The 23,561-nt window shown below is 37.1% G+C and overlaps 1 long non-coding RNA gene across 1 annotated transcript; it reads left to right on the top strand.

Annotated features, from left to right (window-relative positions):
- The first annotated feature begins 18,754 nt into the window (after nucleotides 1-18,754).
- On the top strand, nucleotides 18,755-22,910 carry LOC148132494 (uncharacterized). Its single transcript, XR_015747349.1, has 3 exons — nucleotides 18,755-18,945; nucleotides 19,053-19,315; nucleotides 22,125-22,910. It is a non-coding gene; the product is annotated as an uncharacterized LOC148132494 (long non-coding RNA).
- Nucleotides 22,911-23,561: the final 651 nt, after the last annotated feature.

The raw sequence follows: 23,561 nt of genomic DNA, 5'->3' as shown, positions 1-23,561 counted from the left end.
CTGACTTTTTATGGCATTCTTTGGCTTACTCAACTATTCAGCATGCATTAGTAATAATGTACTGTATCATGTTCCTTAGCCTTTTCTAAAGCCAACTTGAACATCTGGTATCTTTTTTTTCCATGTAGGGCTCTAATCTACTGTACATTGCATGATCCTAAGCTTTATTTGCTGGCATGTGAAATTAAGCCTTTATGATATTATATGACAGCTTGCACAGTTATCACTCTGACACACACACTCTCTCTCTGTTGTATTAGAATATAGATTGATCTCTCCCAAATCCTTCAGATTTGCTGGCATAACTTGATTAGAAATTTTACTGATTCTTCTGTTGTTTGCCACATTTATGTAAGTATTCTGTAAGTTCCTGTAGCCTTCCAACTTGCTAATGACCAAAGTTTTTAGTACTAGAGGTTCTTTTAAATAGGAAGCATCTACTAAAGTATCCAAGATGTTGACAACTCTACTCAATGGTAGTTCAGTATATTCCATATTTGCTCTATCTCTTTTGTATCAATTACTATCTGCCCATTAACAACTTTTAGCATTTGGATCTTCATATATCACAAGCTGTTATATGATGTAAAGTTGAAATTTTTTCAACCTTTCCACTGAATTGATAAATCAGTCAAAATTGCTATATTATTATAATGTAATGTAATGTAATAATTATATTATATTATTATTTTCCATTTTTATACTTTCTATAATTTCCATAAAATATAAATAAAATAAGCATAAATAAAATAATGAAGTAGGTATTTGAAGTATTTTTAAAAACTTTAAAATGAAGTATGTATATTAAATAAACAAAATTGTATATTTTTATAAATATACAAATTGTACAAAAGTTGTAAATATTTAATGGAAACCTCTTTAAAAACAATATTTTCTTTTCAAAGCACAAATATTTTAACATAATATGAAAAATATTTGTGCAGGAATTTCAAAAAGTGGTAGACAATGAAAGTTCTAATGTGTGTGGATAAAAGCTGTATGTCTAGTCAATTCAAATTCATAACCAGAATTATAACTATCAGTTTCCTGAAGCCTTTGTTTTTATATTTATTTAAAGTGTGGTTTTTACCATCCTACCACATCATCATTTCCAATTTCTAGGCAACAGTATTTTTCTTTTTTCTTCTTTCTCCTACTCTTTCTTCAATATATCCTCACATTAGAATTCTTGAACAGCCACTAAAGATATTAATGCTATCCAACCAAACCTACAACAAAGAGCAACCAAACCTTTTGATCCACCATCTTTGACTTCTCTCCTTTGATTAGTTCTCAGACCTTCTTTGAACTTTGCATTACACCACACTGTTTTATTAAATAGAAGTTGTTCTTTCTATGAAGGGAAACCCCTGCTGTTAGACAGCTCACAGAGCTTTTAAAAAGGCTTGATTGTGTATGCTGAAAAACTTGAGGAATAAAAATTCATCTGTGATATGCCTCTCATCTTACATGTCAGCAAAATTTATAATTTATCCTTTACTTTTAATATAACCATTAATAGAGCAGCCCAGATGTCAAAGAGGAATATTTAATTAAACGTGGCTAGTTCTATGATAATTGTCTATATTATTCTGGCACATTGGCTGGCAGAAACTCCTGGCAGAGTCGAGGTATCAACAATAATTCTGAAAAGCAGTTCTAATGCTGTTGGATGCAAATACTTCATCACCATCTTCACATAAAGAACTGATGATGCACCATTTTTCCATATGAACTGCCTTGCAGCTGGTCTGTATTCTATGAATGAGAACCACTGCCTCCACAGGAAAGTAGGGTTCAAGAGCAGAGTTTCTCAACATTGACAACTTTAACAATTGTGGGTGTTGAAATCCATACAATTTAAAGTGCCAAGATTGGGAAATACTACAGTTTCTCTGATGGAATGGAAACCATATTCCAGATCAGTAAAAATCCTCAGAAGACTTATTTGACTTATTGTATAATACCCATCACAATAATATAAAAGCAGATGTCTTTGCAGTATAGTAATTCAGGGACCACAATGTATAAATTAAATGCTTTAGGGAAACATCCAGTCTGGTATTTACCTAACATGCATTAAAATTATTTATCTGCCTGAGTTCTTCTCAAGGATCTAAAGGGAAACTATTCACAATTTCACAGGTTGTCTAGTAAATATTACATGACATTGCCTCCATTTTCCTCTGTTCTTTCTCAGCTTTACTAGAATTGCCACACCACTGATGACAACCAAACAGGATTGGCCCAAATAACCAATTTTCTTCATTTAAACTCCCACAGCAGCTGTATGCAGTTTGTCAATAGCAATAATTCTTTGCTACTGGGGACTATAACTCAGTAAATCCTGAGAAACACAACCTTGAATTGTTCTAGGTGTTGGAAGATGTTTCCAATGATGTAGAAAGATTAATAGAGTCTTTAAATTCCTATTTGGCAAAGAAGGTCACTTCTTTAAGAATGTTTATTTATTTATTTTGGGGAGAGCGGAAGCCACTGAATTTTTTAAAAAAGTCAAAATGAAATGTGGTCCTTGCAACATGTTTCAGGATGTTTAATGATTGTCTCCTTTGCTAAAAATGTTTCCTTGGAACATATGGTCTAACTAGCAAATTATTCTGCATACGTCCAGGCATCTTAATGGCATGCAATTAATGTGAAGGTGTATCACTTGCTCAGCTGCAGAGTTTAGTTAGACATTCACAGCTAGGCTTTTAATGAGCTTTAGTTTTCTTCAGAAGGGTTCGCTTACCATGCTCATTTTCTTATTGTTTGCTGGATAATTGGTTCTCTCCATCTCCCTCCCTCCCTCCAGAAAAGCCCTCCTACCCACAAAAAGTAAGCTGTAGCATAAATTTTTCCTTTTTCTGCATTTTAAAGTCTGGTTTTAAAACACTGCAGCATTAAAACTTTGTTATAGTTTTACAGTATTTACTTGAAGAACAAAATAGAGAATTCATTTTTTTTATTACAAAATAAGTTTTCAGTACAGTGAAGGCCTGAGATCAATACAAACAAGCAGTTTATATTGTTAATTCCTAATTTTAGGGCTGGTCAGCATCTTCCCTAATGGAATTTAGTATGGTTCATGACCTGGTCACATTTGCAACATGTGAATTTTGTTTGATAATAATTGATGATATCACTGATTAAAAACACTATATGTCTTATAAGTTAGTATATACTATAATTTCCCTTTTCATGTCCAGATATAGCCAGATGAATAAAGAGAAAAGGAAGATGATTTCCTCTCTTTAGTGCATAAATCTTCTGGCAAGAATTTACTATTTTGCTGAATAGTGGCAAAAGTAGAATATCTCCTGGTATGCTTTGATCTTGCAAAAAAAAAAAAGTACATGCCAGTGATCCAGAGAATACAAATGTGGTAAAAGAATCAAAAAGTGCATAGAAAATAATCACATACTTCAAACAGAAAGAAGATGCAGAAAGGGGAGGAAGATCCTTTGGCTTTGTATTTGAATTTTTTGAAACAGAGATCCTGAACTATGAAAAGGAAAAGGAAAAGCTTCAAGAGCAAGAAGAAGGGCGGGACAAAGAAGAAGCCATTTTCAATGATCAAATAATGCAAAGTGTGTTAATAAGGGGAAAAGGGGGGAAAGGAGTTAAAAGTTTGAGATCAAAGGGAACAGCCAAAAAGAAAAATAGTCTGAAAAAGAAGTATAACAGCAAGGAGAAGCAGAAAAGAAAACTACACAAGGGAAAATTAGACAGAAAGGGGTATAAAAAAGGGGATGAGAAAAAGGGGGGAAGAACTTATGAGGGACAAAAACAGGAAATAAAGAAAAAGGGGAAACGTACTAGGATTAAAGGTATTTGCTCAGCTAGAACACACAGAGACAATGGTTACATTAAGTTAAAAGTGAGGATTCTGCAAAGGTACAAAAGATAGTGTTGTGACAGTAGAATACTGTAATGAGTTAGAAATGAAATAAGTAAATAATCTATGAGATAAAACTGTATTGTTATGTAATGGTATGTTTATTTATAATTAATGAAATAATAAAGAAGAGAGGGAAACATTGCAATTGTTTCTAAAGATTGATAAAATATTGAAAAGAAATGTGAAAGATTTATAAGGAAATTTATACCAGTTATTAGAATGAATTTGAATAATTATTTTGCTTATTAATAGTAAATAATTTATAAGATAAAACTGTATGACTATCCAATGGTATGCTTATTAACAGTTAAGTAATAATGAAGAAGGAAGGGAAACATTTCAATTGTTCTCAAAGATTGATAGATATTGAAAAGAAACGTGAAAGATTTACAAGGTTCATACCAGTACTAGAATGATTTTGAATAACTATTTTGTTTACTAATGTATGTTATATATATATATATATATATATATATATATATATATATATATATATATATATATATATATATATATATATATATATATATATATATATATATGTTTTCTGAGGTTCTCATGGTATTTGTATGTGGATCTTTGGTTATTCGGGTTTTCTCCGCGTAAGATTCAAAGTATCTAGGCAACGTTTGGCGGTCCCACTCGCCATCTTCAGGCTGGTGCTTTCGGCTTAGTGCCAGTGCAAGCAATGTGTGACCGGAGCTGCCATCTCTCTATATATACAAGTGGTGGGGGATGGTGTGCTGGGCTGGTTGGCTGTGCTGCAGCCTCTTGATTGGTTGATGGAGTTGATGTTGGTATAATGGGCTGTGTAATGGCCTTTTGTTGTAGAGATATCCTGGATCTTGTGCTGTCATCTCCTGGGTCGTTAGCCTCTTGTGTTTTAACGGCTTGGGTAATGGGTTGTGAGTTCTTTTGTTGTGGTATCCTGGGTCTTGCGTTGTAATCTCCTGGGTCGTTTGTGTTTTGATCTCTTTTCGATTAGCCTCCTGTGTAGTAACAGCTTGGGTAATGGGTTGTGTGATGACCTTGTGAGATTTATTGCTGTGGTATCCTTGGTCTTGTGCTGTGATATCCTGGGTCATTTGCTGTGTTGTGACTTCTTGAGTTCTTGAGGTGTAATTTCTTGAGTTTTCTGATGTGATGTCCTGAGCGGGTGGCTGTGATGTAGCATTTTGGGTTTTTAATATGGCTTTGAGTTTGGGGTCTGGGTCTGTGTTCGTTTGGCTTGAGTTCGTGGTGGTGCCACATCTTCATGGTGGGGTCAGTTCGCTTCATGTATGGTTCAGAGGAGTTTGAAGTGGGTAGTGATGCAGCTGCAGTGCGGCTTCTGGTCTGTGGTCGTGTCTCATCTTCTGTGTGGGTGTGAGTCTGATTTTTACGTGGAAGTGTGGTGGTGGCCACACAAGATGCCACCACCACACTTCCACGTAAAAATCAGACTCACACCCACACAGAAGATGAGACACGACCACAGACCAGAAGCCGCACTGCAGCTGCATCACTACCCACTTCAAACTCCTCTGAACCATACATGAAGCGAACTGACCCCCACCATGAAGATGTGGCACCACCACGAACTCAAGCCAAACGAACACAGACCCAGACCCCAAACTCAAAGCCATATTAAAAACCCAAAATGCTACATCACAGCCACCCGCTCAGGACATCACATCAGAAAACTCAAGAAATTACACCTCAAGAACTCAAGAAGTCACAACACAGCAAATGACCCAGGATATCACAGCACAAGACCAAGGATACCACAGCAATAAATCTCACAAGGTCATCACACAACCCATTACCCAAGCTGTTACTACACAGGAGGCTAATCGAAAAGAGATCAAAACACAAACGACCCAGGAGATTACAACGCAAGACCCAGGATACCACAACAAAAGAACTCACAAGCCCATCACGCAACCCATTACCCAAGCCGTTAAAACACAAGAGGCTAACGACCCAGGAGATGACAGCACAAGATCCAGGATATCTCTACAACAAAAGGCCATTACACAGCCCATTATACCAACATCAACTCCATCAACCAATCAAGAGGCTGCAGCACAGCCAACCAGCCCAGCACACCATCCCCCACCACTTGTATATATAGAGATGGCAGCTCCGGTCACACACTGCTTGCACTGGCACTAAGCCGAAAGCACCAGCCTGAAGATGGCGAGTGGGACCTCGCCAAACGTTGCCTAGATACTTTGAATCTTACGCGAGAGAAAACCCAAATAACCAAAGATCCATATATATATATATATATATATATATATATATATATATATATATATATATATATATATATATATATATATATGTGTGTGTGTGTGTGTGTGTGTGTGTGTGTGTGTGTGTGTGTGTTCTTAAGTTTTTGGGGTACTTACATGTATGGCATTCAGCTTTGTTCGGGTATTTTCCCACATCATTGTAGTTGTGCTTTTAAAGTTGTAGCAACGTGATAGTGTAGCAACTGATACTACACAGACATCACATCAAGACTGCCTTCAAAGCAGACAGAAAAATAGCAGCCATCCTCAGAAACCCCAAAGATAAAATTGACCTGGAAAACCAAGGCATATACGAAGTCCCCTGTGCATCATGCCCGGCCACATACATTGGACAGACTAATAGAAGAATAGGTACTCGCCTGGATGAACACAAAAATGCAGTCAAAAAGCTGGAACACACTTCCTCACTAGTCCAACACATAGAAGCCACAGGTCATAGCATCAACTTCAGTGGCACGAAAACCCTAGCCACTATAGAAAACCCCAGCCACAGAATCATCAGAGAAGCCATAGAGATTGAAAAAAGACCAGAAAGCATGAATAGAAGAGATGATTCCACCAGACTGTCAATCATTTGGAAGCCTGCACTCACAAACAAAAAAATCTCCACACCAGTAGCCAGGCAAACACCTGGGCACAAACAGATCCCCCCTGATACCTCCAGCTCAAACACACCCCAACCAGGCACCCAGATGAAACCTAGCTTCCTAACTAATGATAGCCGTCCATTTACCCGGAGCCAAGTTGCACCAAAGGCCTCCAATAAAGTAACACAATGTTGCCAGCCAATCAAGATACAAAAAGAGCCACAAAACAGACAAGATATTAGAAACGCCAATCAAGCAGAACACAGCAAACTCCAAGACCAATAAACACAGACCAAGACTCCCAACCAATCAGGATGAAGAAAAAACCATTCTGGCACAGCAATAGGCTGCCCCAAATTTAAATCTGAAACCACTGTAAAAGTCTGACTCACAGATGAACACTATACAGAAGCCTGATGATGGCAGATGAGATTCTGCCGAAACGTTGCTACAATTTTAAAAGCACAACTACAATGACGTGGGAAAATACCTGAACAAAGCTGGATGACATACATACATACATACATACATACATACATACATACATACATACACATATATATATATTCTTAAGTTTTCACGGGTACTTACATGTATGGTATTCAGCTTTGTTCGGGTATATATATATTGTTTTTGCTATGTTTTTAGATATATTTTTTTTTACATTTTCAGGGTGAAGTACCAAGCAGAGTCTGAATGATGAGATCTACATGATATAAAATAGATATTAGAAATTTGAATGTTATAATTTTAGAATGCACAAATTCAATGTTTAATGAGATTTCATATGATAATAACAATAAGATTTAAAGGTGTTGCACTTCGATTGGCAATCATAAGGGGAATTTTGCTTCTTAAGAATGTTGGAAGAGAACATATGAAATTGTAAACAAGACAGACGAAAGTATAAGTACAATGAATAAAAAGATATAGAAATTTAGGTAAAAGAAATACAATTGAATAAGAAGAAAATGAGATAACCATAAAAGGAAATTAAGAGAAGTAAAGGGAGAAATAGTGAGAAGTTGGAAAAAGAGTAATAAGATATGAAGTTGAATACATAAGATGAATATGCATATGAAATTGTGTCTGTATGGAAATGTGATAACCCGGAACCATGCTGTACTCAAATAAGATGTTTTATTTGTTTTGTTAAAACTCAATAAAACTTTATTTTTTAAAAAAGAAAATAATCACATACTTCAAAAAATGTCATACAAAAGAATGAATGCCAAAATCTCTGCAATATTTATTGACTCAAGAATATAAAATATGGAAGTCACCTGCAGATTTCCAATGAATAAGAGGAACAACTTTCTAACAGTAAGATAATAGCAATAGCACTTAGACTTATATACCACTCCATAATGCTTTACATCATTCTCTGAATGGTTTACAGTGTCAGCATATTGCTCCCAAGGATTTGGGCCCTCATGTTACCGACTTCAGAAAGAAGGAAGGCTGTGCAAACCTTGAGTCAGTCAGAATTGAACTCCTGGCAGTGGGCAGAGTTAGCCTGAAATACTGCCTTCTAACCTCTGTGCCATCATGGCTCTAGGTAACCTGCCTCTTATGGAGGTAGAGGGCTTCGGTGCAAGTCAGGATAACACTGTCCCTTTCTTTTTCTTGTTCCCCTCTACTTTGGGGATTTTGTTGTTTCTATTGCCATCTTTATTCTTTTGTGCTGTTTTTATGTTTTTGTATTGTAATTTGATTTAAAATGTTTTTAACACTTGTAAACCACTCAGAGGCATTGGAAGACATATACATTTAATAAATTATTATTATGGTTGATTGTACTATCAGCCAGGTGCTTAAAGTCGATTTGGCATTTTTGTCCCCTATCGAGTCTTTTCCAAGGACCTGGATAGGCAGAGGTTGTTGTTGAATAACATTAATGAAATTGTTGCAAGATGTAACCTGTTCCAAGCATAGGTGCCTTTTGCAATTGTCTGATGGTATTATGTCAATGCCAATAGTGTTCAGGCTCCAGATGTTTGGGATTGCACACAAGATGCCTTCACTATTAGTAGTATCTTTTGCCATACTCATTCTACTTCTATTTGCAGGTATGTGTATTTTGCAATTTTCTTCAGTTCTTTCTCTTCTCTTTTACATCTCCAGGTACTATCTTGTCCACTATCCACAGTTTTTTGTATTTCTTATTAACATTTGTTAAGTCTGCAGTGTTATGTGACAGATATTTACAACATATTACATATTACAACATATTACAACATATTTTTACTTGAAGTCAAAAGAGTCATCAAACTATATGTACCAACAACAACTCCCAAAACAAAACAAAAAAGCAGATTACCCATAACAATAAGGAAACTTCAATCCAAAAGAGATCACTCTGGCGGAAAAACAAATCTGGTCACGTTGCCAATTTCAAAAGCCGATACAAAAATTTATGCCACCAGATAAAGACCGAATGCATCAATTATCACATTAAACAAGAGGAAAACCTTCTAAGCACCAATTCCACCCGTGCTTTTTACAATTTTGTAAACAACAAACTAAAAGACTCAAGGTCTATCCCACCCTTGATAGGACCTGATGGTAAAGACTGCAACGACGACACCACTAAAGCCAACATCTTTAACACATCCTTCAGCTCAGTATTTGTAAACAGCAATGGATCATGCCCTGTATTTCCTAGCTGTACCACAGATAACAACAATGATCTAATACATATCGATTTTACAGAAGACAATGTTGAAAAAGCACTACGCAATCTAAAACCATCTCTATCTATTGGACCTGATGGAATATGTGCCTACTTCTTAAAAAAGCTATCCACTGCCATAGCCAAACCTCTAAGCATAATCTTTGAAAAATCTTTCAGGACCAGCTCCTTGCCTAACCTATGGTCACAAGCCACAGTCATCCCCATCTTCAAAAAGGGAGACCCAAGCCTAGTTGAAAATTACAGACCAATCTCCTTATGCTGCGTCACCTGTAAAGTCATGGAATCAATTATTAACCAATCCATCATCCTCCACTTAGAGACAAACAACCTACTCTCCAATAAACAATTTGGTTTCAGAAAAAAACTATCCTGTAATCTGCAACTCTTACACTGCAAAAACATATGGACGACACAACTCGACCAGGGCAAAGCAATAGATGCAATCTACATAGACTTCTGTAAAGCCTTTGATTCAGTGGTACACGACAAACTACTCCTAAAAATAAAATCCTCTGGTATCTCTGGACAACTGAATAACTGGATAGAAGCATTCCTGGCAAACAGACAACAAATGGTCAAAATTGGGAGCGTCCTATCAAATTCTGTACCTGTCAATAGTGGTGTCCCCCAAGGCAGTGTTCTAGGACCAACTCTCTTCATACTCTACATAAATGACCTCTGTGATCATATTAAGAGCAATTGCGTTCTTTTCGCTGATGATGTAAAGCTGTTCAATACCACAGACAATACTGCTACCCTACAAAAAGATCTTGACTATGTATCAGAATGGTCAAACAAATGGCAACTTCAAATCTCAACAAATAAATGCTCTGTCTTACATATTGGCAAAAAAATCAGAAAATAAAATACAAGCTGAATAGTCAAGATCTTGTTGATGACCCAAGCTCTGTAAAGGACCTTGGAATACTCACCTCTAATGATCTAAGTGCTAGAGCCCACTGCAACTACATAGCCAAAAAGGCATTAAGAGTTGTTAACCTAATCCTACGTAGCTTTTTCTCTGGTAATATCACACTACTAACCAGAGCATACAAAACATTTGCTAGACCAATACTCGAATACAGTTCATCAGTCTGGAACCCACATTACGTATCTGATATTAGCACAATTGAGAAAGTCCAGAAATATTTTACAAGAAGAGTTCTCCACTCCTCTACTCGTTGTAGAATACCTTATGCCATCAGACTTGAAATTCTAGAACTAGAAAACCTTGAATTACGCCGTCTTCGGTCTGACTTAAGCATGGTATATAAAATCATACATTGCAATGTCCTACCTGTCAATGAATACTTCAGCTTCAACCATAACAACACAAGAGCACACAATAGATACAAACTCAAAGTTAACCGCACCAAACTTGATTGCAGGAAATACGACTTCAGCAATAGAGTGGTCAATGTCTGGAATACTCTACCCGACTCTGTAGTTTCTTCCCAAACCCCAAAAACTTTAACCTTAGACTGTCTACTATTGACCTCACCCCTTTCCTAAGAGGTCTGTAGTGCATAAGCGCACCAGTCCTTGTCCTATTGTTTCTCTTATTCCTCTTTTATTTTTCTTAGATGTACCCATTTCATGTATTCACAACTATGTATACACTTATACTTATTATCTTGTAAACAATTGGCAAATCAAATAAATAAATAAATAAAATAAATATTTGTTTGTTTGAATCTAAAAATTCAGAGCACTTTGCCATTTTTTATACATTGTCTATTTTATATCACCACATTCTACTTCTATTTGCAGGTATGTGTATTTTGCGATTTTCTTCAGTTCTTTCTCTTCTCTTTTACATCTCCAGGTACTATCTTGTCCACTATCCACAGTTTTTTGTATTTCTTATTAACATTTGTTAAGTCTGCAGTGTTATGTGACAGATATTTACAACATATTACATATTACAACATATTACAACATATTTTTACTTGAAGTCAAAAGAGTCATCAAACTATATGTACCAACAACAACTCCCAAAACAAAACAAAAAGCAGATTACCCATAACAATAAGGAAACTTCAATCCAAAAAGAGATCACTCTGGCGGAAAAACAAATCTGGTCACGTTGCCAATTTCAAAAGCCGATACAAAAATTTATGCCACCAGATAAAGACCGAATGCATCAATTATCACATTAAACAAGAGGAAAACCTTCTAAGCACCAATTCCACCCGTGCTTTTTACAATTTTGTAAACAACAAACTAAAAGACTCAAGGTCTATCCCACCCTTGATAGGACCTGATGGTAAAGACTGCAACGACGACACCACTAAAGCCAACATCTTTAACACATCCTTCAGCTCAGTATTTGTAAACAGCAATGGATCATGCCCTGTATTTCCTAGCTGTACCACAGATAACAACAATGATCTAATACATATCGATTTTACAGAAGACAATGTTGAAAAAGCACTACGCAATCTAAAACCATCTCTATCTATTGGACCTGATGGAATATGTGCCTACTTCTTAAAAAAGCTATCCACTGCCATAGCCAAACCTCTAAGCATAATCTTTGAAAAATCTTTCAGGACCAGCTCCTTGCCTAACCTATGGTCACAAGCCACAGTCATCCCCATCTTCAAAAAGGGAGACCCAAGCCTAGTTGAAAATTACAGACCAATCTCCTTATGCTGCGTCACCTGTAAAGTCATGGAATCAATTATTAACCAATCCATCATCCTCCACTTAGAGACAAACAACCTACTCTCCAATAAACAATTTGGTTTCAGAAAAAAACTATCCTGTAATCTGCAACTCTTACACTGCAAAAACATATGGACGACACAACTCGACCAGGGCAAAGCAATAGATGCAATCTACATAGACTTCTGTAAAGCCTTTGATTCAGTGGTACACGACAAACTACTCCTAAAAATAAAATCCTCTGGTATCTCTGGACAACTGAATAACTGGATAGAAGCATTCCTGGCAAACAGACAACAAATGGTCAAAATTGGGAGCGTCCTATCAAATTCTGTACCTGTCAATAGTGGTGTCCCCCAAGGCAGTGTTCTAGGACCAACTCTCTTCATACTCTACATAAATGACCTCTGTGATCATATTAAGAGCAATTGCGTTCTTTTCGCTGATGATGTAAAGCTGTTCAATACCACAGACAATACTGCTACCCTACAAAAAGATCTTGACTATGTATCAGAATGGTCAAACAAATGGCAACTTCAAATCTCAACAAATAAATGCTCTGTCTTACATATTGGCAAAAAAATCAGAAAATAAAATACAAGCTGAATAGTCAAGATCTTGTTGATGACCCAAGCTCTGTAAAGGACCTTGGAATACTCACCTCTAATGATCTAAGTGCTAGAGCCCACTGCAACTACATAGCCAAAAAGGCATTAAGAGTTGTTAACCTAATCCTACGTAGCTTTTTCTCTGGTAATATCACACTACTAACCAGAGCATACAAAACATTTGCTAGACCAATACTCGAATACAGTTCATCAGTCTGGAACCCACATTACGTATCTGATATTAGCACAATTGAGAAAGTCCAGAAATATTTTACAAGAAGAGTTCTCCACTCCTCTACTCGTTGTAGAATACCTTATGCCATCAGACTTGAAATTCTAGAACTAGAAAACCTTGAATTACGCCGTCTTCGGTCTGACTTAAGCATGGTATATAAAATCATACATTGCAATGTCCTACCTGTCAATGAATACTTCAGCTTCAACCATAACAACACAAGAGCACACAATAGATACAAACTCAAAGTTAACCGCACCAAACTTGATTGCAGGAAATACGACTTCAGCAATAGAGTGGTCAATGTCTGGAATACTCTACCCGACTCTGTAGTTTCTTCCCAAACCCCAAAAACTTTAACCTTAGACTGTCTACTATTGACCTCACCCCTTTCCTAAGAGGTCTGTAGGGGGCGTGCATAAGCGCACCAACGTGCCTACCATCCCTGTCCTATTGTTTCTCTTATTCCTCTTTTATTTTTCTTATATGTACCCATTTCATGTATTCACAACTATGTATACACTTATACTTATTATCTTGTAAACAATTGGCAAATCAAATAAATAAATAAATAAAATAAATATTTGTTTGTTTGAACTCTAAAAATTCAGAGCACTTTAGCTTCATTTTTTATTACATTGTCTATTTTATAGTCTCACCACTTCTTGCTTCAAGGCAAATGGTATTTCTTGCAGTTATTCCAATGCACCCTTGTTGCTTCTTTGTCTTGCCATTGTGCGATCTTCTTGCAAGAAATAACCAGGTATCCACTGTTTCTTCAGCTTTTTTGCAGAAGCGGCAATTGCTGTCTGTTGTTGTCTTCTCAATTCTGGCTTTGTATGCATTTGTTCTTAGGAAGCCCTCCGGCTGTTTCTTCAATTTTCCTGCTCTTAGTCATTGCCAGGTCATGTTATTTATCTGCTTGGCCTGCTTTTTTTTATGTATTGGCCATATAAGACATTATTTAGGGCATTTCTACATGAAAACATTGCACCTTTTCAGAATTACCTCCACATCTGTCAAATATCAAAATGTTGCCTGTGTCCAAAAGCTTAACTGATTTATTGTTTTCCCAATGTAGTATGTCTGAAATCATCGCAAAAAACAAACAAACCCTGATCTTTTGGGAATCAAAATTACAGAACTGCAGAATTAAAAAAAAAAATTCCTTCACTTCACCTCATCTTACCACTTCATCAATTCATCTCACGTCATCTATCTCATCTCATTATCATCTCTTAGTTCTTTTCTCTCTCCCACAAAGATTCACCCACCACAGTATTCTTTTCAGTGTTTCAAGATCAGTAGAAGTGGAGACAATCCTAGATGACTGAAATTGCTTTTGAGAGATTAAGAAGTGGTAGCAGCAGGGGTGGGATTCAAATTTTTAACAACTGGTTCTGTGGGCGTGGCTTAGGTGGTGGGCATGGCTTGGTAGTCATGTGACTGGGTGGACATGGCTTGGTAGTCATGTTATTGGCTGGGCGTGGCCAACTCAATATCAGTCACATTGAGGCAAGCATCTCCTTGCTTGGCCTCTCATGACTGTGGGGATGCTGCAACAGTCGTAAGTGTGAAAAATAGTCATAAGTCACTTTTTTCAGTGCCATTGTAACTTTGAACTGTCACTCCACACAAGCAAATTACCAGCAAAGGAGGGGGAAAAAAACTCCAGAGAAGTTCCTGAGACAGGAAGTCTAGTCCTGCCAAGAATGTAATAAGGGTTAACAGGCAGTTTCTGTAAGCAACACCAGAATGTTTCCTTCCTGCCTTCCTTACAGGATTAGGCCAGTAATTTCTTCTAACAACCGGTTCTCCGAATTGCTTAGAATGTTAACAATCGGTTCTAGAGAATAGGTGCGAACTGGTAGAATCCCACCCCTGGGTAGCAGGGTGCAAGTGCTCTTAGGATTTCCTCAATAGGTAGGAGGGATTGGATCACAATTCTATGTTTGTATGCACTCGTGTAACTATATACTTCCCAAGTCTGTGAATGAATGGATTAAAATATTGGTGTTTTTACATTCTGTTTGCATTTCATACTTTATACTTTTTATGGGACAGGTCATTGCATTGTATTGTTTTTCTTTTCAAGATGTTTTTCTATAGTGCTACAGCTTCTAGTATCTGAAGAGATGAAATATAAAGTATATTTTCTGAAATAGGAGACAAAAGTAATGTGACTATGTCACATTTTATTTTATTTACCAATGTACATATAGTGCCATCTAGGCTTCATTATTAGGAAAATATATATCTCCCTTTGTACTTCCAAAAATGGACTTTTCTTTTTGCTAAGTTATGTACAGAAAGGCCCCAGGATTTTCTAAGTAGACATTACCATGAGATGTTTTGACACCATATTGGACATTATAGGAGTCAAAGAATCCCAAAAAGTTCTATAAAATTATGCAGATATGTACAAAATAATTTTTATGCCATCTACCAAATATACTGATCATATGTAAAAGAATTTGATTGCAGTACTGATTTTATTGTGTTATATGGTTGTGCTAATTGGATTTTAAAGGAGGTTTTTAAGAAGAGATTGGACAACCATTTGTCTGAGATGGTATAGGGTGCCCTGCCTGAGCAGGGGTGGGACTAGGACAGGGGTGTCAAACTCGATTTCATTGAGGGTCGCATCATGCTGGTGTTTGACCTCAGGGGTTTGGTGGGTGTGGCCAGGGTGGGTGTGGCCAGCTCGATGTCACTCATGTTGGAGGCCACCTGTGGCTGCCTGAGCATTCTGCCAGTAAAAATGGAGCTCCATTTTTGCTGGCAGAGGGCTGCAGGAGGCCATTGCATTGCACCTGAAAACGGAGCTCAGGAGCATCATGCATGGCCATCCCAAGTTCCATTTTCACTGGCAGAGGCTCCACAGAGGTCGCTTTTTCCAGGGCGGTCCCATGGGCCAGATCTAAGCAGTCCACGGGCCTTGAGTTTGACACCCCTGGACTAGAAAACCTCCAAGATCCTTCCAAATCTGTTATTCTATTATCTGTTAATATTAACATTTAGCATTTGTTTAGAGCAAATTTTCCATGCGGTTTTCTGAACAACTATTCAACCACCCATATTCCCATTAGATAATAGGAATATCCAATTTTCACAAGTGATTTTTAATGACATTGATTATAGAACATCATCCAATTAAGGAATTGACCTCCCTCTCAGGGATGTAATTCTCAAGATGTTTTATATTATTGGGTCAGAAAAGATTCAAAATGGATCTCAGAATATCCATGTTATGTTAGCTTTGAATGATGTGATTAATCCAGTTTAATACATCAGGCTTTAGTGCAACATCCTTTAGTCTTAAAGAGTTGTCATCGGTTTTCCAAATGAACCATAATAGGCTGCTTGATGACACTATAAATATTTTATATCAGGGATTCCAAATTTTCCAAGTGGAAATTTTAAAAAATCATAGGCATTTTGCAGCTTGTCTAACAAAGGGCTGGGGGATTAACAATATGGCTAGTACCATAAATTAAGGCAATGATAAAATACCCATTAACAGAAAAGCAAACCAGGAAAGATGTTTTTCATCACCCAATTTACGTTTTATTTTTTTTTCCTAGTGCAGCAGGCATGATTCCAAACAAAGCACTAGACTTGATTGCTACCATGCACCACTCTAATAAAAATGCTTTATTAGTCCTTTATAAGACTCAGCAATACTCTTAAATATAAAAATAATGCCAGGAGATGGTGTTTTGTTTTGAAACTGGAACAGCTTTCTTCTAAAACAAAAATTCTGAAGATAATCATCATAGCAATCATCATAAGTAAGAGGGTAAATAGCCTGTTGAACACCAAGAAAAAAATATTGGCTGCTTTGATAAATCAAAAATGTCCACTCTTTGAATGGAAAATGTTTTTCCCCCTAGATTCAATGTGCCATCATCTTGGGAGACTGAAAAGAGAAGTGTTTTTCAGTTTTTTCAACAAAACAAAACAAAAATAGAGTTTGTTAATTATAAGAATTTAACCTATACTTTTTAGATGGATAAAATATTTATTAGTTAATATTTATATCCTATGCATGCATTATAAAAAAAAACAAAACCAAGCAGGTCTGGATAACAACCAAGCTGAATCTATCCATTATCACAAAATAAATATGAAGCCATTCAAATAAATTAATGTACTTCCATTGAGGGGTGAACATGTGTTTTGTTTCTTGCTGAACTGTTTTCAGTGAACCTCTTTCACACTTGATTTTCATAAATACTATGTATGCAGTATGAAATTGCATACAGTACCTTCATGTACCTGAATTTTCTACTACTTTATAGACATCAATAGGGCATCAGTTATTTCCCAATAATTGCAGTACTTCAGGTCATTGTCTGAGGTATCTAGGACCTGGATCTCTACATGGCCTCCTTTGAAATCCTCCGGGAATTACATAATTGCTCATTATGAACATTGCCCTTCGTGCCTGCCACACAATTAGGCACAGCTTCAGAGGAATCCTTTTACTCCCAAGGCCAAAGTGGTAGATTCAACAGAATAATGAGGTCAGCAAAAACTAAGCAAAACTTTACTGAAGACAATGCCTAAAACATCAGTAATGTGAAATTGCATAGAATTAAATTGTTGTTTCTCGTGAAATCCTGAAATGGTATCCATTTAGCTATATAAAAGTTTTTGTGGAAGGCTTCCAAACAGGAAACATAAACTGCTGTATGTTATCCCAGTGGGAGACTGTGGAATTAAAGCTTTAAGTCAGGGGTGTCCAACCTTGGCAACTTTAAGACTTGTGGACTTCAACTCCCAGAGTTCCTCAGCCAGCAAAGCTGGCTGAGGAACTCTGGGAGTTGAAGTCCACAAGTCTTAAAGTTGCCAAGGTTGGACATCCCTGCTTTAAGTCTATAAAATAGAGAGAATTAAAAATTGGGATGAAGACATATCTGATGAATGGGGAAGAAATTGAGTCAGGAATGTGGAGATACTTTCTACAAGCAAGAGAGAGCAACAGAGTGAACTATGGCTGCTGATTTCACAACACATGTTAAGAATGAGGACGATTTTTACAAAGCTCTGATCAAGTGTGCCTTAACATGGAAAATAAAAGTTCCGCCTAAGATCAAAGACATATCATCATGAGATTGTGAATCCATCCCCTTTTCTCTATGGCCCAGTTACAAAAAGGAATGGGGTAACACATGTCACATGAAGCTGATGAAAGCCACTGCTGATGGAGATACTTTCCAATTGTGGGTGATTATTCCAATGTGGCTTCACTCATTAGCAATATGAATGAAGATGGGCAGATGGAGATATAACTGTAATGCAAAGTGTAAGTATGCTTGGGTGTGTCATGGATTATTATTTTTTTTAGCAAGGACCATTAAATAGAATCATTAGGAGCGAGGAGCGAGACCGCGTGGTAGACCTAAGCAACGCTGGATGGACACGATCAAGGCCGATCTAGAGATCGCGAAGGCAGACCCGACATACCGTGGCAGACAGAGAGGCGTGGAAGCAATACTCAGGACATTAGCGGACCTCGCCAGAGCGCCGAGACAAACGCTGAAGAAAAAGAAGAAGAAGAAGATTAAATAGAATCATTAAATTGTCCCACAGCGAGTTAGACATGGTGAGTTGGCCATTGCAAGTTGGCCGTGGTGAGTTGGCCATGGTGAGTTGGCCACAGCAAGTTGGCTGTGGCAAGCTGGCCTATTCCATACTGTTAGATTATGGGTAAAAGATGAGGCTCCGATCGATTAACTTCTTTATTTCGCTATTGCAGAACTGAACTCGGCAGCCGCAGCAGCTCCTTTTACAGCAGAGCTGCTCGCGGCTTCAACCAGTGACGGCTGTTCAAATTCCCGCCGCCGCGGACCAACCAATCTGAGCTGATTATGCTAATACCTAACACATACCAGTAGAGGGCTCATCCGAAAACACATCTATCACAGAGACCAATAATTGGGGAATGACATGGTAAGTGTTAAGGAGCTCTTGTGTATAGCATCTGAGATGTATGAAAGCATGGCAACGATAGAAAAAGTAACCCTATTTGTATTTTCTATTGTTACCCCATTGAACAGGATAACCAATGAAGGAAGAAGGGAAGATTTTGCATAAGTGATATTGGAGAGAGCTCCCGCCCCCCTCAAGACATCCCTCAAACCATTCCTGCAAAAATGGCTGGAATGTGTTCTAAAAGGTATCAGATGCAGTTCTGCTCAGATACATAACTCATATGTGTGAATCACAAAGACCACAATAAATTTAACTGCATAGAAGCAATTGCATTTCTTGTCATGGGAACTGCATTCTTTCAAGAGAAGGGCTGCTGCTGCATGGAAAGGTAAGTTACCGCTTCTTTTTCCACTTCTTGGGGAATAATGCTGGATTGATTGCAGTGCAAACCAAAAAAGTCCAAACAAAAATGGAGAGAAGAGACTTTTTGCTTAGCAAAGGCTAAGGACTCCTCTACTATTTGAGCTGATGCATGAACCCAGCTGCTCATAACTTATTTTTAATTACTGAATATTTTTTTCTCTTATTAAATCAATATGAGATAATTTTGATTACTTGTATTTTCAAATGCCACTGCCATCTGGGTCCCTGGATTCCCACTCTGATCTCTTAACTCCTTCTTGATCCTTCTAGTTACAAAGATCTTCTGGATAATATATGCTGGTTTCTTCATTGGAATCTTTTCAACAGTAGCAGGGTTATTAAAATGAAAATGGAACAGTTGTGCAGGCACAGAGGGCCAATAGATACAAATGCATTAATTTCAGAAGTGCCTAAACAATGAATCTCTGCATTTTTTTTTTCCTAAAAAGAAGGGAAAAAATAGAAGAATTCTAAGACTCCTTTTCTAGGACCAATTTGGAAATGTACAAGTAATGACACTATCTCAGCATTTAGAGTTTAAATACCTCTTTAAAAATGTCCTGTTTGGAACCGCCCTGATACTTTTTCAGCCAACAAACCATAATCCTTACTGCTACTCCTTTTCCATCGGCAGAATCTTATCTGATGGTATGGATAGCAAAAAGCCCTTCTCTAAAAGCCTATTTCTTCATATTTCATACTGAAATAATTGAATCTCAGATGAGGGGTGGGGGAGGAGCTAATACATTTGTATATTGTGAAGAATAAATACATGCACTCAGATGGCATGAAAAATAAATCATTTTGCTTTCAGCTAAAATACATAACATCACTGTTAACCCAATGGGAGAAATATTAACTTACACATATTCATAGAGACAAAGCAAGAAGATCAAGATAATTAAAGCAGAACTTAAAATTCTTAAAGCAGACACCAAGGACACCAAAAACTTAAAGCAGGACACCAAGGAGGAAAAGATAAAGAAAATAAACATCTTTGAATTACAGATTTGGAGATGTTGTTTAAGAGTGCTATGAGCTATAGGAAGAACCAAGAGCACTAGCACTAACATTTAGACTTATATACCACTTCACAGTGCCTTACTGTGGTGGTTTTACCGAGTCAACCTATTGCCCCCAACAATCTGGGTCCTCATTTTAATAACCCTGGAAGGATGGAAGGTCAAGTCAACCAGGTGAGACTTGAACTGCTGAATAGCTGGCAGTCAGCAGAACTAGCCTGCAACACTGCATTCTAACTACTGCACCACCATGGTAATGAATCAATATATCCTGGGTGAAATTGACAGATTGCTTTCTCAAGGAAATGAGTAGCAAGCAGAAATTTGGGCCCTGTGATATAACTGAGGATGGACCTGAGAAAAAGCACTTTGCATGGCAAGATGCTGAGAAATAGAAGAAAAGAAACAGATAAGGTAGATGGACAGAATCAAAGACATCATCCAAATGTAAAAAAAATCTGTAAATTGTCATTATGGATAGATCAAGCTTCATTCACACCTTTTCCAGAGTCAGGTGTAATTCAGTCATATTTATATAACTAGATTAAACTAATTTTCCAGGCAATAATACTTAGCCACGATACCAATGGTTTCCATCTTTGCAATATTCTCTACAAGGTAAAACTGGGATGGCAAAACTATGCCATCTCTGCGGGCACGCAAGCCATCTCCCCAGTTCAGTTCCACTGTGCATGCGCATGTCCTCCCACCAGCCAGTTGATTTTTGGGTAACTGCTGCTCATGCGTGGGGCAGGGCACATGCGGGAGAGGCATGCACATGCGCAGGGGATAGGGGAGCATGGAGGTCATGAGCACATGTGCAGGGGAGGGGGGAGCACTGGGGGGTCATGTGCAGGGGCGGGGGAGCGCAAGGGGAGTTGCATGTACATTGCATTATGAATGCAGGCCCACATGCGCGTGCGTGCACTTTTGGCAAGCAACGACAAAAAGGTTAGCCATCAATGAGGTATAACATTTAAATAGTGAGCAGTAGTGGACCATAAATAGTGTGTAACAGTATTCAGAGAAGAAAGGAAAACATTTCATCTATCTTCATTACTGAGTTTAGACTATAAACCAGTCTCCCAAAACCAGTGCCTTCCATATGTGTGGATAATGACTTCCATCTGTTTAATGATTTCCATATGGATGACAACGACTCATTATTGTTTGTTTCTTTGCTTTGGCTGAAGATAATGGGAATTACAGCATAATAATATGGAGGTTAGGTTATGTACCAGGTTAAGCGTGTCTAGTTATAAGCAAAATATAACTAAATTCTCACTGTTTTTATTGGGAAATTCAAGTATACTTTAAATCTTTCCCAAGGAGACTTCCATTACAAGAGAACAGTGCTATCAGTGATGGAGAAGCCTGCAGTGGAAAATGTCATTTACTTCCTTACATATTGAAACACAATAAGCTTTGAAAACTTAGAACATTTGGACCTTCCTCCATTTTAAGACTATGGGGCATTGTTTTGAGTTATCATTGACTTCATTTTTTCTTCATGCAAGGGACAGTGCTGTTGGTGATCAGAGCTATGCAGCACTTTGGATTCAAAGGCAAAAATGTGCTTCAGACAAAGCAACTTCAAATAAAATGTATATTTTGCCAAGATGATGCAGCCATTGCAGAGAGCAGCTGGCTGATCCAAGGAAAATATGCAATTACTTTCAAGAGTTTCATACAAGTGGTAAATGAGTGCCCTTGCGTGTTCCAAAATATCTTCTTGTCTTTAAATCTGCACAGCTGCACATCCCTGTGGACAGAACAAATAAACCACAAGGATTGGATTGCGGGCAGCTATCGATCAAGAGAAAAAGCAAATGTAACATTCCTTTTTCCTACTGGAACCAGAGACTATAAACACTGATGCCAATTATCTTGTATGATCTACTGTCCTCTGAACAAGGACTCCAGTAATAGGTAAAATGGTTTTATTTACTGAATCTGGGAACTCCCAAAAATAACCAACAGGAACCCCACATAGTCTCCCCCAAATCAATCTGACCACATTTTAAGAAGATGGGTGAAGAACTTTAATTATAGCAACAGTTAGAATTAGTATTGACTTAAATTTTCAAAAGGCATGTGGCTTAAATATTTTTTTAGAATAGAATATAACTTTATTACAGTCTTAGACCAGCAATAGACATCACTATTTACAATATACATAAAAATACTGACACATTATAATACATTAATAGTGGATAAAAACATCTATAAAGAAAATACATGTTCTCAAACAGTTAGGGGCACTCCCTGGTTTATATGAGTGGAGAGCCAATAAGTATGTGTGTAAATATCATTTTCCAAAGTTTGTTCTATCTCCAAAAATTGTCACAAATTGACAGCTATAATTCTGTAACCAATTTTTTTCTAGTAGACATTGCAGCAACACAGAATGTTGCCATTGCAAGCGTAAAAGCTGGGTTTGAATCCTGGAGGAGAAAGTCTACATAAAAATTGTCTGCCCTCCCTGGCAATCTCTCTAGGAAGGGGAGAATATACAATGACCTATAAACTCTATATAACTCACAGTACAATAAAACATGTGAAATATCTTCAACTACATATACATACCTGTTCTGCTATTGGTGTTTTCTTACACTTGCCCTGAAGGAGTGCTGATGGGAAAATATTAAATCTGGGTCTGAAGAATGCTATTCTTTGTTTTGGGAAGATCAGATCATTTAGATAACTTGCTCATTCCCACACTCCCTGTTTAATTTTGTCTCTTTTAGCATGTGGCTAAAAGAAATCCAAAGGGTATTGAATTGTTCAATAAAAATGATCTAGAAGGATCTGAAAAATAATTATTCAACGTTTTATTTCAAATGGTAGTTTATTGAGTAAAAGCATGAAAATAATTGGACAATATTTTTTACAGCTTTGAAACACATATGTTCGTTGAACAAATTAAGGGAAAGTTTTTTAAAATGCTTCCATTGCAAATAAAAGATACAACAGACCTTGCTACAAATTATTTTATACCAATTATTATTTTACAATTTTAAAAATAAAATAAATTTGGGTTTAAACCAAATTTATCCTTGCTTAGAGGAGACTCATTATAATGTGTGCATTGATTTCACCATATCTGTTTTCTTCATGACTCTAATCCACATAAAAGGCTAAAAGCAAATTAGAACAACACAAGCATTACAGAAATATAGATTACTAGGG

This window comes from Notechis scutatus, chromosome 2 (assembly GCF_049901735.1).
Source record: "Notechis scutatus isolate UNSWTSFEM ecotype Mainland chromosome 2, rNotScu1.2, whole genome shotgun sequence".
NCBI classification, from domain to species: Eukaryota; Metazoa; Chordata; class Lepidosauria; order Squamata; family Elapidae; genus Notechis; species Notechis scutatus.
The sequence above is the reverse complement of the archived record's forward strand: the minus strand, read 5'-3'. Positions and strand labels throughout refer to the sequence as shown.